A 17,789-nucleotide genomic window follows, 5' to 3' on the forward strand; every position below is an offset into this window, starting at 1 on the left:
CTTGTTTCAAATACATGACAATTGTTTCCAGAGATTACCTTAAACACTTATTATGGTAAATTACTCTGTTGGTATTTTGCGGGTATATGTATACACTGTGGTAATGATGGCAGGTGTTTGGTTACTTACAGGAAGCGTTCCATGTGTCTTTCTGACCTTGGCCTCATTTCCCTGTTGGCACACCCCCTCAGCGTACAGGAGCCCTCTGTGAGATGACTCATGCTTGACCCAAACATGTACAGGACGTGCATTGGTAGAAAAAAATACACCCTTCATGCAAGGAGAAGGAGATGTTCAATATGAAATGCAAGACCAAGATTGAGTTAAATGTTTTACCTCGTCTATTTCAGACGTGAGTTTGTATGCTGTCGAACTGCAGTGACGTCAGGCGTTCCTGTATCTTTCTGTCCATTTCAATTTCTCCTCATTTGTATTAAGCACCTGGCCGGCAATCTGACCGGCCTCACGCTCTCTCTCGCCGCTGAAAATCAAAAATGAAACAAACCTGCCAGTGTTCCCCCCTTCAGACACCTTGTGTGAGTGTCTTTTCTTTCCGAGGCAGGACGGAGTCTGAATGAACTCCCTGTGGAGTTGCCAGAAGGAGAGTCGGGGCTCGGCAGAGCCAGGTGATCTTACCTGTCGACAGATGATAGCTGCATTGTTCTCTCCGACTCCTCTGTTTCAAAAAAGTCCTCTGGATTCAATCGCGAATGCCCCCGCTGCTTTGATACTGTTGCCTGGATACCAAGTCCACCTGGACTAGCATATGGTCACAGCATGCCCCCTCTTCATGTGAGACAGCCTCTAAGCCAAAATAGTCTTTTCCTTCCTCTCACGCTCCCGCCTTCCTTCTCTCTGTGCCTCTTTACCCTTTTCTGTTGACATCTTATTTTTTTTTTGTCCCACTGAAAATCATATTCATGGCATAACTTGCACAAAACAAACAAAACTCTTGCAAATATGGGGGAAACGAATGGAAACGCCCACCCCAGCTTGAAGCTGATCACACATCGAACTCCGCTCGGAGGTCTTAATTCTGTCACTGATGAGTTTGTCCTGCGTGTCTCCGGCTCTAATCACTTCTGCAGATAGTCTGGGAATAGACATGCGGCGGTCTCGCCCTTCTTTCCGAACGCAGCTCGTGAACGTTACAGTGACAGGCGGAGAGGTAGCCGTACGGAGTAATTATACCCCGGATGATGGATGGGTCATAGCCAGTGACTGACAGGAGCTAAGGTTACACAGCACAGCCCCTTGGAGAGTATAGAGACGTAGCGGGCCAGGCAACGGAGATGAAAATCATTAGCTGTTGCACAGACATGTTGAGGATGACGTGGAGCAGACAGAGACAGCGCCCCCCCCTCCCACGGTTTCAACATAGAGCAATAAGCAGCCAGTCACAGTAGAATGCATATCAATTCATCTGACAGACCCGCTGATGGAGATAACAGCTTGTGTCTGTATGTGACTAAGTGCTTTGTACAACTGTAAAAAAAAAACACTTAGAAAGTGCGGACAAGTTTATAACATCGCCGCTGAGGTAGTTAACGCGAGAATGTAAGTATTTTAGATTTCATTAGAGGAAGACAGCATCAGCCAATTAAAGGCTGTGATCTATTGTCATAGTCGACCTTAACTCTGAGACGGTGTTACATCGCGCGATCATCAAATATGAATGAAAACAAAAAAGCTAATTTAGACACCAGCTGTTATCCAAACGCATGCACTCAGACACTTTCTCCCCCTGTGTGAGTGCATTTAGTGCTGATCAACTAGCAGTATGATACAACATATTTTTCTATTGGGGACTTTGCAGACGTGTTTGTGCACATATTTTTCTGAGAACGGTCTCGTTGCATTTCCAGTCCAGATACTCGTGATTTGTTTTTTTTATTTTGCATAATCAAATGTTTGTCTCTTCTCACAAATGTGACTGAATAGCGATGGTGGCACAGAACCTATTCATGAAGAATTTGACTTCTCTTTTGAACTCGCCTTTTATGAGATTCCTGCACATGAACACACACACGGCCACAAACTCAACACTCCGGTTTAGTGAGCGCGGCTGCAGGGAGCGATGAGAGATGAGGTCAGAGGTCGGCGGTACATGTGGTGAACTCGGTGGATTGCTCAGGTTAGACACCAGATGGAAACACCTGCAGCTGCAACACGCTCACCTCTGTCAGGCCGATGTCGGCACAACAACTCGCTGATCTGATTAGTATTCGTCTGGAGCTTTTAGATTGGTGGATTATTAAACATTCTGCGTATGTATGTAGCCGTATAAGGAAATGGTTCATAGTGGTTGTTGGCCAGTCAAAACTGTGAAGTGAAGTATTTGCTGGACTTGTGGATTTTTGAGCCGTAAAATTACATGGGATAACCTTTTCGGTTGCATTTGCCATTCTAGAGCAATACCTGATGATTCAAAACTGTAGTTTTTGCTTATGTTTCCATAGACTACAATGTCCAGGGAGCGCCACCTTGGACTTTGTGTCAGCTGAACTGTGTATTACAAAAAATAAAACGTATGACAGACTTCATACTTATATTTTAATCATATTTATATTATTATATCTATCCATAAAAAAGAAAAACTTAAATTTATAACATGTTAGGTAACCTACTAGGTGCGTTTTTAGTAGTTAGAATTATCGACAAGACGACGGCAGAGGTTTTGGTGTCAAAGCAAAACTTATATAAAATATTTTGTCTTTAAACCCAATGCTAAGAGGGAGCAGTGATGGGCTATTCCTCCTGGTAACATTAATGAGGCGAACTGTTTACGTTTGTCTGATGGAGGTGGAAGTATCTGGAGGCGATACCCCTCATTTACACAATGACACCTTCAAGTGCGCCAAAGCTAATCGCGGCCATTCTAGAAATCCTTGGTAATGTCATCACGCGTGCCGCAGTATTGACGGTGGGAGAATTTCCTCAATTACGAGTGATGCTACCAGGATTTGTTTATATCTTTTTTTTCATATTTCCTTGTCGCTTAATACACACATAACTTAGTCTAAGAGAAGATTTTTCTGCACTCACCTTTTGCAAAATTGACAATTATAGGGAGACGTAGTTCAGTGCTGACAATAACAGTTTATTTTAAATTCCTACTATTATTACTTTACCTTGAATAGTCTCACTGTTTCTCTAAAAACCTCCCCAACATTTTGTGTTTTTGTTTGGTTGCAGCTCATGAAGCATCTGGATGAATAAAACATGACTTCAGTGCATCGTTTAGCCGATTCTGCATCAAATCTGGTCCCTTCTCCGCTTGAATAATGTAGATGGGCCCCACCGAAAAGGTCATCGGATATTACCTTTCATTTTGAGCTTTAATGTATTTTCTCCAAACAGGTGCTATCTATTGGCAAACAATGTTAAGTCAGCTGGCTTCTCAGGAGTCACCGAGGCAGAGCTGAATAAAGTGAGTTGGTAGAATCCCAATGCAGCGGTGTGCTGTGAAATATTGGACTGCAAGTTTACAATGCAATACCTACTAGTCGCATTACTGTACTTTCACAGCAAGTTACAGTGACATTTTTACAGTAATTTGAAAATCTACTGCTACTTCACAGTTACATTTTTGCCATCAAATTACTGTCTCTGTTGCTGTAGAATTAGTAATTAATGGGTTGAATTGTGATTTTACAATAATATACCCATCCGATTACTGTGATGTTGCTGTAGTATTAAGGTGGGTTCAAACCAATACCATTGTGTTTATTCGAAGGATCATTTGTGTTAATTTGCGTCACTCACTGGGAGGAGGCGGGGCTTATCCCCATGTAGACACCAACATGAATATGTTGTGGAAGTCCTGAATACGTGTAATCAAACGGCGTCCTGTCTGAGTTCATAACATCAACCAGAGGAGCTCGGTGAGCATAACTGAGTTGTATGCACTGTGTATAGTCAGCCACACATTGGCTGGTTTACTTCAGCGGTTTGAACTATGAAATATACAATTTTGTTTCCAATAAACCCATAAAAAACGATGCAGAAATAACTACATAATGATGACAATTTGTAAAATGTCTGAAGTCAAATAATCTTTAAAATGCTTGTTTTCTGAATGGGGTTTGGATCGAGGGAGGCTATGCTAGCACCGTAGCTGCTACATGTAACAATTAAAATGACGTCATCCAGACATAAATTCAGCAGTGACCTTGTTGTTTATGCCATCTATGGTTTATATATATAGTTTTGTTAGGTTTCTGTACTAATGTGAGGTTCTACCGTAGAGTTGTGGGTGACCACAGACCACAACAATATTTTTTTAGGAGAAGAATCTCAATGCTGATATGCTTGCGTGTCACAGCGTCACACAAATGTTTCACTCGACTTGAAATATATAAACTTGAATAAAATATTTGCATCATTTAGCCAATAATTCAAAATGAAATACTCAAAGTTCAAACTCAATGCTCTTCTAATTCCAAATGACATAAGCAATGATTACAAGTTATCACAAAGTGCAGAGCTTACTTTGTCCTTAGAAAGCATCAAGTTTCCTTCCAAATTGCTCCAAGTAGATCTCATCACTGATAATGGCGGCTGATAGTATTGTAACAGGATTACCTCATAATTATGTCTAAACACCTTTATGTCACTCTTACTTATTTCAGATAATGGGTCCCAGTGTGCCACGGCATCTTCATGAACTTCTGCCACAGGTGCCAATGACACCACTCTCACTGCACTAAATAAAACAATCATTTCTGAAATCATAACCGGCTGCAATTAGTTAATTACGCAAGCAAGAGCAATTAGGAGGTGAGGCAAACAATGCGTCGTGACTGGAAACAGCCGGGGGAGTTCTCCTCTTGTCAACACTGATTAATTCAGCTGAACGCTAAACTTATTTGTCCCGCGGAGAACGGCGCTTGTGACAGCTCACGCGTCACTTACGATTTACGTCACACCCATCCATGATATGATATTGACTGATTCTCTGGATGGGGAAAAAAGGCAGGGGGGGGATTCCTCATTAAGTAGAGATTTCTGGTCAAAGGAAATGCCCTCTTCTCGCAGTCCCTTACCAGCTGTTCTTTGGTAAGAGGAGACTCTCAACATCTTCACCAGCAGGTGTTTGACAGGTCATTTGCTGCTAATTTATTTGCCGCTTTAAATCATATGGCGGCTTTGGGGGGGCGAGCCTGGATCCCGGGTCATAGTTCAACCTGGACATCCTGTAAAAGTGTCACGAAGGCAGATTGGCTCGGCGGTCTCCGCTGAGAAGGTAGGATAGCCCGAGGGGATTGATGGCGAGGGAGAGAGAGGCGGAGATGGAGTCAAAGGGACAGGGAAAAATAGCGCTAGAGTGAAGAGATGGCCCATGGGCAAAGTCAAGCCAGCCTGAGGCTTCCAGACAAAGCATTAAAGCTTAGTGGAAATTTGTAAAAAAAAAAAAAGTAAGTGCATTTGTAGCCAGAACTGTGCTGGAGAGTTTTACAGACAGCCGTTTCTCTCAGGCTTAGCAGAAAACAGACACAGCATAGAAATACCTTGAAGGAGCCGTTCCTGCCAAGGAGGCAGGAGAGGAAACGGATCGGACTTGTGCGGGTTTAGTGCTTTTCAGTTAACACATGTCTAATTATGAGGATTTGTACTACACTAATAAAGGCTTTACTTCTTTACACACTCTTACTCGTTTAGCCATCCTTCTTCAATTTACCCACACACACATATATATTGAGTACACACACATGCAAGGTTTTAATTAGATTCTTTATATTAATTCGCCCCCACCACCAAAAGCCAATAAAAGTCCGCAGCATTAATTTGTTTCAAGTAATTGAAAAGGATGTGATTAAACCTGTGGAATATCAGGGACTTGGCCTGGAAAGGAAGTTTGCATCTCCAGCCACTTAACAGACTTTCCAGTGATCTTTTTTTTTTTTTTTTTTTAACTAATGCTGATCGATCTCACCTCTCGTTCTACTGGCTACCCTTCCCTCTGCTCAGATGGCTGGAGCCTTGTCAGGTGTCTGTTTCCCCTCCATTGGGTTGTCCTGTCAGCTTTTAGCCAACCTCCATCACCTGCATTATCTTTGCCTCTCCCCTTCAATATTCATCTCCTCCTTTCACACCATATAATACTGGACAGGATGGCCCCTGTGCAGAACGGCCAATACAGTGGCTGTCTCAACCAATTAGAGTTCAGCAAAGGTCCCGTTAGACCTGAGAGAGGAGTGCATTTGTCAACTTATAGATTTCATTCGGGGCAAAGACTTGGATCATAGTGAGGGAATGCAGGCTATTAATCTGATTATACTAATTTGAGAAAATTAAAAACATTATGAAATTGGATGTTTGGACTGAGGTTGTATGTGTCTACTGTATAATTTTTTTTCTTGACTTTTAACACATAATTAAATAGTAATTAATGTGTACTAAATAATGCTTTGATTTGTTATTTTAACAGTTCATTATTGCATGCATAACATTTTCTATACTACCTAAATGAAGTGTATAGAAGTGTATATTTAGAAATAATTTGTTGAACATCTATAAACGTTATGTACCAGATATTTGTAGCACATTGTTAATGGTTAATAATGAATTGGTTTGTTTATTTATCCATTTATACGTTTATTTTGATGGCTATTGTGAAGTTGCAACCAAATTTGTATAATACCTGTGAAATGGTTTATAAATATTTTTGTAGAGCATCTCTAAACATTATTTAGATAGATAGTAAATACATTGTCAATGGTTAATAATCGTGTCTGGTCAATTTATCTATATAATGGTCATATCTGTTTTGCAAACAATTCAAGTTTAACAGATAATAATTTGGCAAGCATTAAATACTCAATATAGCATATGGAAATGTATATTGTGTGTGACAAAAAACTTTTAAATAGTTTACTAATGTAATCACAATGGAATTGTTATCATCATCAACTAATAATTTCACACCTACCAATATTATGCCTAATGGCAACTAATGATGACATAACAAAGTCATGACTAATAATAAGTGAACATTGTTATTGTTTTCAATGTTCGGTAACAGTTGGCTTGCTATTACCTCAAATTGAATTAATTAAATCAATTTACTGTCTAATGATGGTTATAAATAAAAGTCTGATCTGCAAATTGTTGTTTGTTTCATAAAAGCGGCCGAGTCGGTGTAATAATTACTGGTATTGGCCAGCAGCAACGAAGGAAGCCGGGTGTTGTTATAGAGACACATAGTCTGCATAGACAGGAAGCCGGGTGGATCGGGGGTCAACAAAACATTGCCACGGTACACTGCCAGTTCCCTAGCAACCGCTAAAAGAGATATTTGCCATGTGGATGTCCAATGAGTGATCATCGTACATGTAGTTGATTGAAGCAACAAATTCTTCGGTGTTTCCTTTTCTTCTTGCATCATCTGATGTTACAGCGACGTCGCTGGATGTAAGAACTACAGGCTGCTGTTTCCATTAGAATTTCTCCAGGTAGCCTGACTTCCTTGTTGTCTTTGCTTTTATTGCGGACTAAAGATGAGACCAATCTAAACCAATATCGGACAGATGTTACCGATTGATCGTATTACGTATTGATCCATATCAATGTGCAGTAATGGTGGCGAATGGCCCTCCGGCGGTGTAACCGCTGCAAAGAAGCCAGTTATCTTTTTTCACAGTAAGAATCCTCCGGCTTTTCAACCTGGCAAACACTGCCTTTTGTTTTATCACAGTAACAATCTTTTGGCTCATTAAACAGGCAGCGAGAGCCGCTCGGTGCTCTCGGTAAAGATTCATTTGAATGCTGAGCCAGTGTGTGTTTATAAATGGACAAAGCCTTCAGTTTGTTTTGTCACAATCAGTGTTGAACTTTTGACTAAATGGACGGTGAGTCACTCACCATTCACCTGTTAATAATCTAGTTTGTCATACATGTAGCACTATTCCTGTTGATTTCTAACTCTCGCAGGTAACCCAAGCAACCCCTCAACCAATTCCTCCGTTCAACGTCTGACACAAACAGACCTCTGGCCTGTGCTCTTATTAACTGATCGAAATTTGTGTGTATAAACGTCTCACACTTTTTTATCAAAAAACAGATTTTCAGAAACAAGTTGTTTTGTTCGGTATTTATTTCTGTAAACAGCTGTTGCTCTTTTTATTTTTAAAAAAGACAACAATGTTTCTTCAACCTTAATCAAGTTGTGCTTGTGCCAAACCGTAACCACAGAGCTGTCACATTTTTAAGCTTTTATGCTATTCTGATTGGCACTTTCAAACCATATCTTTCGTCATTTAATGTGTTGGAATTATGTGCGTGGGGAGGAAAAGAGGAAACGTGTTATGGTGAGTTCAAACAAACATGAAGCAAATGTTTCATGTTGCATGTAGTTCCATAATCAGTGTTCTATTTGTGCCATTTATGGACACATTTTTTTTTCTTACAGCAAACGATGCACATTCTTATAGAAATACAGAGAGAAACACACAAACATGTTGACGCACAACGCCTAGCAACCCTACGTATTCAAACAAGTTAACAAATCCACTCATGCAGTCGCACTCGCACAAAGCTGGGAGGTGAATAACCATCTGGCTTATGTTACGCTGTGCTGTGTGATTTACACTCCGAGGCAGAAGGCTGAAACTTTAGCTTGACGTTGCACAGTGTGCTGCTCCAATCAGGGCCTCCATCTTCTGTTTATGGATCGCAGCTACCAGCTGTTAAGCACTTCCACTTGAACTGTAGTCATTTCCTGGCAAAGAGCGAAGGGGGCCAGCTAGTCAAAGGTTCACTCCAAAGAGGGCCAACCAATGTTTCTTTCAGGTAGAGTCCAGCAATGAGGCGAGGGAGTTCACCTGCAAGTATAGTGTTTGGTTTACGAAAGCTGAGTAGAGTAGTAGTAAAGGTTTATTTATTCTGAAGTCATATTTGATTGCATTATTTTTAATGAAAGTATATATGTCTGTTCCCCCCTAATATATTTCATTGAGCTGGACAAAAAAAAATCTATATATGCCTAAAAAAAAATATATTAAATAATACAGTTATGTCGGCCCACCAGTTTTCATCAATTATCACATGTATTAGATGAGGATTCATCTGCCTGAAGACAGCAAAAAAGAATAAATGAAAGATAATCCAACCCTCCTAAAATTACGTTTCTATGGCTCTAAAGGATTTTCCCAATTGCATTGCGGTTACAAAATTAATCGTTGTCTGGATTATGTTCATAGCCCGCTAGGTTTGCAGGACGATGAGCATATAAAGCAGACTTTGACTCCAGGGACCGGAGTTTGCATCCTGACTCCCATCTGCGGTTAGGTTTATGCAATAAAAAAACAAAAAGGTCAGGCAAACGTTGTGGTTTGGGTTAAATGTTGACAATTATGTTGTGTCACAAGTCACTGCAGCCCAGGATCCTCTGCGTATGAATAATTTATTTCAAGATGGGGTATTTATTGGCATAAAACAAATGAAATATAAGTCAGTGAACATTGTATTGAACATTTATCAAAGGGAAGGGCCCTTCAACACTTTTGCAACTTGCCAGGCATGTTAATTAACAACATTTCCTCATTGTGTTAATAGAAAACATAACCATGGCTGCATTACGTGTTTTCTGACACTTTCCTTTAAGGAATTTATAGATTATTTTCCATTAAACCCTTTTTTTCATTTCACAAAATTAACCAAGTAATGTTTTGCATAACACAAGCAGCTGTTATAAAACATTGTCAAACAATAAAATACAGTCTGAAGTTACAACTTAAAACACTAAATATCTAATTAATTAAGATGGAAAATCTGACAAAACAATCCAAAATGAAGCATGTGTAGGAATATGTGCTGTATCTCATTCAGTTTCTATATATTATCAATAAATAATAAGTTCCACCACAACTATAGATATTTTTAATCATGGTTTTTCTGTGAGAGCAAAGCAGTTACATTCAGCAAGACATGGATCTTGGGTTTAGTTTCCTTTATACTGTATGCATGTTAAATGTTGCCTTTCGTTTGTAACCTTAAGGCGACCCGCAGCCACGGAGAACGATCTCCAAAAGTCATTTTGATCGTTGGTTGCCAGGTAACCGGTCAATTTTGTTGCTGTTGTGTCTCCTACTGTTCAACATGAGACCAATCAGACCTCTGGTTGCTGGCGTTAGAAGCACTTCCACTTACATACCCGCGAAAAGGCGCCACACAGGGAGAGGGAAATTAAGAGCCAGTTAGAGTTCCACATCCAGAAAAGAAAGAGAAACAAAGGGATATAAAAAGGTCTCATTCACATGAAGTACACGCATGACGCAATACACAGTAAGACATGTTTTGTTTAAAATTCTTACCCTGAATCATCCTGGTTAGACAAACGTGAGATTAATGACATAAAGAGACATGATTTGGAGAGCATCTTGCATGCCGTCTTCATTTCATTTATGAGGCCTCTGTGTGTGCTGCGACAGGGGGGGAAGTTGCAAGTGTTTCAAGGTTTATGCTGCAGGGTGCACGAGGTCAACAACATATATCTTTACAATGCACTTCGAAGCGGTCCTCAACTCAAACTAAATGGAGGGTATTTTTTTTATGCTCCAGACAAAAAGGATGCAGCGCTTTAACCTGGGTTGTGCATGTGCAAATCAGTAGCAGAAGCATGCTTTTGATGCTGATTAGCATGTAAATGCCCTCCAGTTGTAGCAGGGCAGCTAAACACTCCCAAATGAAAACCTTGTGTCTTGTGCTTCAAACGGCCATGGCCGTGATTGCTTAAGTCTAGCATAACGACAGTCGAGTAAAGCAGCTGCACAAATTCTAAGCTCACGCAGTAATCTCACGTTAATGCCATGTAAGATGTGTATCCCCCCCTCAGGTTAGTAAAACTAAGGATCCCGTGAAGGATCTGTAACGTAATCCGCTTGAGATGTCAGAAAATCTCATCCAAGGTATTTCAGATATTCACTTATATCCATGTGTACACGTGTAACAGCCTTCGGTTGGCTTTTACCGGTAAACGTGAAATACAACAAAAACATAACGAATACAAATGAGTTAAACGGGGGAGCGAATGTGGAGGAGGAGGGGCGGTGCAACAACGCGGAGGGAGGATGCAAAGGGAGAGGAAAAGAAAGAGGCAGAGAATGAGAAAGCCAACAACGGCGTAAATCTCTGTGTGAGCGTTGTAGTCTCCTCCATAATGGAAATGGGAAAATGCATTTTCATGATTCATGGTGGGCATTTCCACTTACTGCCTGCAAATCATTATAGCAACAGTCGTCATATTTCTGTGCCCTAAGTGGCAGCTGAAAATGCTCAGATGCTGCGGAAGAGAGAAGCGCACGGAGAGGAAAGAGTCGGATAAAGGATGCGAGAGGAAATGGTTCGGGATAGGTGGATGACGCAGGACTGGCCTCCCCCCCCCTCCCCTCCCCTTCCCCACTGGCTCCTGTCTGGTTACTAGTGAATACAGTTTACCACATAAACGCTGGCAACCACGGGGCTTTTAGTGGCTTCCAAAGACGGAGATAGGTGTATTTAAAGGCGAGGGCTTATTTCGGTCTGGTTAATGGGAACAGGCGTTTACAACAAGAGCCCTGGTGGGAGCCTGGATTTGCCGGAGTCGGAATACTATTCTAACACCGACGGCTTGGAGTTCTCGACTGAAGCGCTGCTGTGGTTACCTCCCGTGAGCCTGTCTCTCCGAGCTGCCACATCAGCACAGGATTACGTCCACATGCCAGGCAAGGTCTTAGTAACGTTAGGAAACACGCAAGTCATAACCACAAGCATATGGATGCACACAAGGGGAACACATAACTTAATTCAGGCAGATACAAGGGGAGGGAGCAAGAGAGAGAATCATAGAAGCATGAAAGTGACACTACGCTGGTTAACAAAAGGGATGTCTGTGTTCCAATTAAGGAAAAAATAAATCCTTCCAATCGGTTGCAACATGGTGTGTTTGAGCTGGAAGAACAAATAGATATGAAGAGAAAATGGGTAAACATCCAACTTTTTAGTTTAGCCTTACAACCAAATCCAAGATCATTTTCAAAATAGTTCAAATCAAAAGCCGAATTTGTATTTTAATGTTAATTTAATTTGTATTTTGGGACCGAAAGCTGTTCCTGTAGGTCAGATCATTTCAAAATAAAGGCTTTAACTCTTCAGAAACCTTTTATAGGTACGCTTTTATTGGTCTTCACACACTAAGAACCCCAAATAAAGACTGTGTAATGTAGAGTTCATTCATAAAACGGAAGATTTGTTTTGATCCCGAGGTCTTGCGGGTTAAATTCAGGCCTGAGCAACTGTGAAATTCTAGTACTCAAAAATGTCATCATAATGGACCGTGAAAATTTAATATTTCCGCAGGATTCACATATGCCAACGCACTCTGGATCTATTTTATTTCTTCTTTTCTTTTTCTTCCAATTGATTTATTTATTGTGCGCAGCATATTCAGTCACACGTGGAACTTTACTGACAACCTTGTGAAAACGGTCCCTCATTTACAACAGTGCTCTGAGTCAATGAGCCTCAAAGGTCTTAACTCTCTCTCTCTCTCTCTCTCTCTCTCTCTCTCTCTCTGTCTCTCTCTCTCTCTCTCTCTCTCTCTCTCTCTCTGTCTCACACACACACACACACTGAGGGAATGTTACAGATTTAGATTGTTAGCCTCTGAACATTTTTTTTGAAATATTAAGGTTAATTATAGTGCAACATCATCAGGTTTCTAATATGAATTTGCATGTCTCATTAAAGCCATTTGGTTGTATGCCGCAACTAACATGACACTTTTGTAAAAAGCTGCCTATTATACTGACAACCTCCATTGGTCGCCGGCTATTTGGGACAATTTGTATCTGCATGGCTGGGGTTTAATTGAGCTGCGATGGCTCCCACAGAGTACAGAGGGAGGCAAGGTCAGAATGCTAATATACGCAAACGCTCATTCTAGCACATAAAGGGGGACATAAATCATATGATCTTAGGAAAAAAACACACCCCGCTCGCAATTAAGACGTGAATATGGCAGCGCCGGCACTTTGAGTTGATACATCCGGTTGTCATTTTTTTTAATGAATCGTATCCCTTCTGTCTCCGCTCGCCGCCTCTCTCCATCGCTGGAATTGGACCTGAAAAGTCTTTCTGTCATTTCTCCATTCATCTCCCTTTTCCTGTATTTCTCCTAGACCTGACCCTGTGCACTACCTTGGCCCTGATTGGTGGAGAGCTCTGGGCATCACAGCCTGATCCTGGCTGAAAGACAGTCTCATCCCTCGTCTTGTGGATGACAGATAATTGCCGGGACATCTCTCGTGTAAAATCAAAGCGAGACGACCGCGCTGAAGATAAAAGGGAGCAAAGAATCGTGTTGCCACATAATTGACACAAAAAAAAATACATAACGAAATGTTATCAAAGACAGAAAGTGGGACACAACATCAGACAAAAACATTTTTCAAAAACTTTCTTTTTCTGGAGCATTTTCGTTGTCGGGTGTCAACTTCTGGGATCTGAACTGTTCAGTGATGTTTAAAATCGATGAACTGTACACACACCCCGCCTCATCTTTCCATCTAAACTGCTGTGTTAGAGCAGAGTCGTAACCCTGGCGACTGTTGTGGTCTGGCTCAGGGTTTGTCTGCTGCCACTCCTAAATATAAAAAGAAAGGCAGGTCTGCTCTGCTCCGCCTCTTGTCTCGAGAGGCCCTTCTCTCTGTTCCCACGATTGCAATCTTTGTGCCTTTTGGCGGCGCCTTCCGCATCCCTCGCTCCCCTGTATCAGAGGAGCGTTATCACCCGCCACACACCCCGCATCCCTGGACTAATATTCAGGTGGCTGTTGCGTTTTCCCCTCGAGGGGGGGGTTGTCTATCAGATGGAGATAGACAACACAGCAGAAGACACACACTCGCATGCAGATGTGCATTTGTGTACTCTCGAAATGAAGGCATTGTGGGTTCTTATCGGCCCGTCTGTCACATTGAAACTGTCTGAGACGCAGATAAATCGAAACAAGCCATTCATATCGGAATAACCGAAGAGGGGAGCTTGTTTAATTCCCTCTTTAATATCTGTCTCGGCTTTCATGAGCACATCAAAAAAAAGACATCTATCGAGACACCGCTCCGCTGATAGGAGGGCAGAGAATAAAAGTTACAACATCCCAGGGCAGCATTATAACTGCGCTCCTGCTAGAGGCCCGCTCAGCATGGGGGCGCGGCAACGACTACTGCAGACACTTGGAGAAGGAATCCATGCAAAATGAGGAGAAAGTCAATTGCTCGGAGAGAAAGATTAAGGCTTTGCCAAAATTACAAACACTCGTTCACACATTGCACTCGGAGCAGGTTGGGGTTGAGATGTGGGTTTTTTGAGTTGGTGTTATGTCTATAGAGTAGCAGGGCTATTTGATTTGGGTACAAAAAAATGTGGCGGGATTCGCTCACGCAGGTTGGCAGTGATGGTCAGCATCCTGCTTGGAGAACAGACCGATATATACCCAACAGCCTGCGCACACAAACAGAACCGGGCAGCTGTAGACTTACAGAGCGTCCATGCCAGCTTGTCCACCTGAGACAAGCCGTTTAGCTGTAACACACGCCTTCATTCAGTATGCATACGATTAGAACAAATATGTGGACACCGGAACCGTGGTGAAGAAAGAAAAAATGACCAGTGACTGGGATCGTCTATCCAACCAGTGGTCATCCGTTCCATTTGTTTTATTGAAGCACACTTAAATCCAAGTATGTCCACTAATGCAGCTCTATAACTACCAACGGACCGTTGCACTCATCCTGATTGCCGTGCGAGGGAGGGGATCAACAGTGACTCCCTTCGCCTTCCACGGATAACATGCAGTCATCGGCTTTATTGCGGTAAACGCAGTGGGAGACATTGTAGAAGTCCACCCACAAATGGATCCCTCCCAAAGAAATAAGAGAATCAGTGCAACAGAATATACTTGTGCAATAGCTGCTGATGTTAAGGTGTCAGAGCAGCTGTGCTCAAAGCCTGCAGTTATACCATCATGTAACAACTGCCTGTCTCACAATCAGCAGTCGAAGCCGGTGGAGCAAATCATTTAGATCATCAGAAAATGTTATTATCTCATTTTTTTGTGCTTTTTATCCCCAAATTAGTTGAGGGATTCTGGGATTAGACGTGAATGGGGATTATACATGTACAACATTGGGATGCAGAGGTGTGTGTGTGTGTGTGTGTGTGTGTGTGTGTGTGTGTGTGTGTGTGTGTGTGTGTGTGTGTGTGTGTGTGTGTGTGTGTGTGTGTGTGTGTGTGTGTGTGTGTGTGTGAATGTATGCCGTGACTCAACAAAGGATTGAAAGCTTGTGTGTCTGCAGAATCCAGAGAAACATGATGAGATGATTGTGTCTGTGTATATGTTAGCATTTGTCTGTTTGTGTATGTTTATATGTGCGTGTGTGTTTGTGCGTGTGTGTGTGAGGGAGAGAGACAGAGAGAGAGAGAGAGATCCATAACCCCACAGCTCTCTCCACCGCAGATGGTGCAAATATGGATGCCAGCGTGATGATTCTTCCAAACCCAGTGGGGGCCAGAATGATTGTCTGAGATCTTGGAAGAGCTGGAAGACAGAATGAGGCACAAATTAGACTTGTTAACGAAGGACAATGAGTCTGACATGCAGCTGTCTAATCTCATATCTTTGAAGCACGCGGAGAGCATTCAGAGGAGAGCCGCCTCTCAGACAGGGGCCAAGAACATGTTCCGTCCATAGCAACAGCCATATTCTGTCTGAAGATCTGGCATGACGCGTCGGATGTGCTCCACAGTGGAGGGGAAAAAGCACTTTATTCATTCACTCATTTCTCTCCATGTTCAGGCCATCAATCAGCTACTGTGTTACAGCTTCTGGTCTCCAAAGGTTTTCACTTATTTGACTGTGGTTGGAAGCGCGTTTCAAATCCCGCTAAGAAATCAGCGTTGATCCCTTGGAAATGGCGTCGGATTAAGAGATCCCGTATTTATTGCCGTTACCGAAAGGGCGGAATGTGAAGCTATTGTGCTAAATCAGAATGGTGTTTGCGTTTTTTATCGGCTCCATTGACACACTGCTGCTGCTGCTGGGCAACTTGGCCCGATCTTTTGATAGCTTCCTGCCAAGAATTGGCCACTGTCACTTAACATTTACAGCTGGGATATAAACTCGGAGAGATCCAACCATATTTCATAAACAACCAAAACACAAAAACAACAGCCAGTCATTTTTGATGAGTCTCTTTTTGGCCATCTCCTCTTGTATTCTCACTCCGAAAATGGCTTCCGAGTCACATGAATTCAAGGCAAGGCAGTTTTATTTGTATCGCACCTTTCAACAACGGGGCAATTCAAAGTGCTTTACATAAAACATTAAAAGCATTGGAGAAAAAAAACATTAACACAAGCCAATAATAAAATAAATCTTAAAATTTAAAAATGAAAAAAAAAATAATAATAAATAAATAAAAACAAGAATATCAAGGAATAGAAAATACAGTGCAGCATAAGAAGTTCATAGATAGTATTGTTTACTGAAAGCAAACAGAAAAGTCTTCAGTCTTGATTCTTCATAGTAATTATAGTTCAGTACTCATGTATTCATGATGAAGTCATAGGGGAAAAAGTAAAACGTTCCCTGTTGCAGTTACAAGATATTAATACGCAGGGAGAATCATATCGTATATAAAGTGATCACATAAAGTTAGCGGATCTGGAATCGCAGTGTGGGATTCTGATTTCACCACCCGCTTCTTGGCCTCGTGTTTTACTTTTGTTGGCATGCTTGGACGCCGAGCTTTGAACCCGCGACCATCTCCAGAGTTTTTCGAAGCGTCTGCGGACCAATCACGGCACAGGAGGCGTGGACTCTGGGATTCCGGCTCAACGCTCGCAGCCAAAAGCACTTAATGTTATTTCTTCCCCTCTGTCAGGGATTACAAGGAGACACGTTTAAGAGTTATAATGTTCTCTTATATGACCTTACTCAACCAAGCTGAATGATTTTAATGTGGCAGTTCGTATGAGTTATATCCCCCCCACAGGGAGATTCATCCCCTCTGTCACTTCCTAGCTGTTGTGGTTGAGGCCGGTGGTTAGACAGGCCTTGTCAACAACTGCACGGCCACGACTTCAAACGTCTATTTACTTGAATATAGAGCAAAAGAAAAAAAGTATAAATCATCTGAACTATAATAATGAATGAGGGGCATAATGAGATGCTACAAATTGCCTTTCATTATGTCCTCTCCTTTGGATCATTAGCCACGGTCCCACATGACGCTGCAGATCAGGGAACTTCATGTAACTGTTAGAATACCAGTCAAGCGCATTTTAGGGCTCATTTGCACAGCATGCGAGGAATGCGGAGCTTAGCGCTCGCAAGTCTGGTGATTAACGCCTGGCTTTGGTTTATTTTTTCGTGAAAATGGATCACTTCAAAACAGTCCCATTTATGGGAATCGTAAATATCTTAACTCTGAATTCATTCGTCTTGGAGCCGTCGAGTGTTTGTGGCACTCCGATGTTGTTATTTCACATCTGGAATTACTTTTCTACTTTTTCTTTCAAAAAAGGGATGCGAATGTGGGCACACACACACATACACACACACATATGGGCATGATGTTGGTGTTGCTCAAACAATAGCTATTGTTTTAGTATTTGAATGGGAAACTGGGGCAGTGTTCTCAGCTAGCGTGCTCTTTTTTTAAAATGGGAAAATGGGCAGAGGCAAAGAGTGAGCCCGAGCCTAAGCCTTTCCTGTAGACTGGGCTAGGTATCAGAGTTGACCCGACAGTCCC

Source organism: Eutrigla gurnardus (genome assembly GCF_963514095.1).
Source record: "Eutrigla gurnardus genome assembly, chromosome: 13".
Taxonomy (NCBI): domain Eukaryota; kingdom Metazoa; phylum Chordata; class Actinopteri; order Perciformes; family Triglidae; genus Eutrigla; species Eutrigla gurnardus.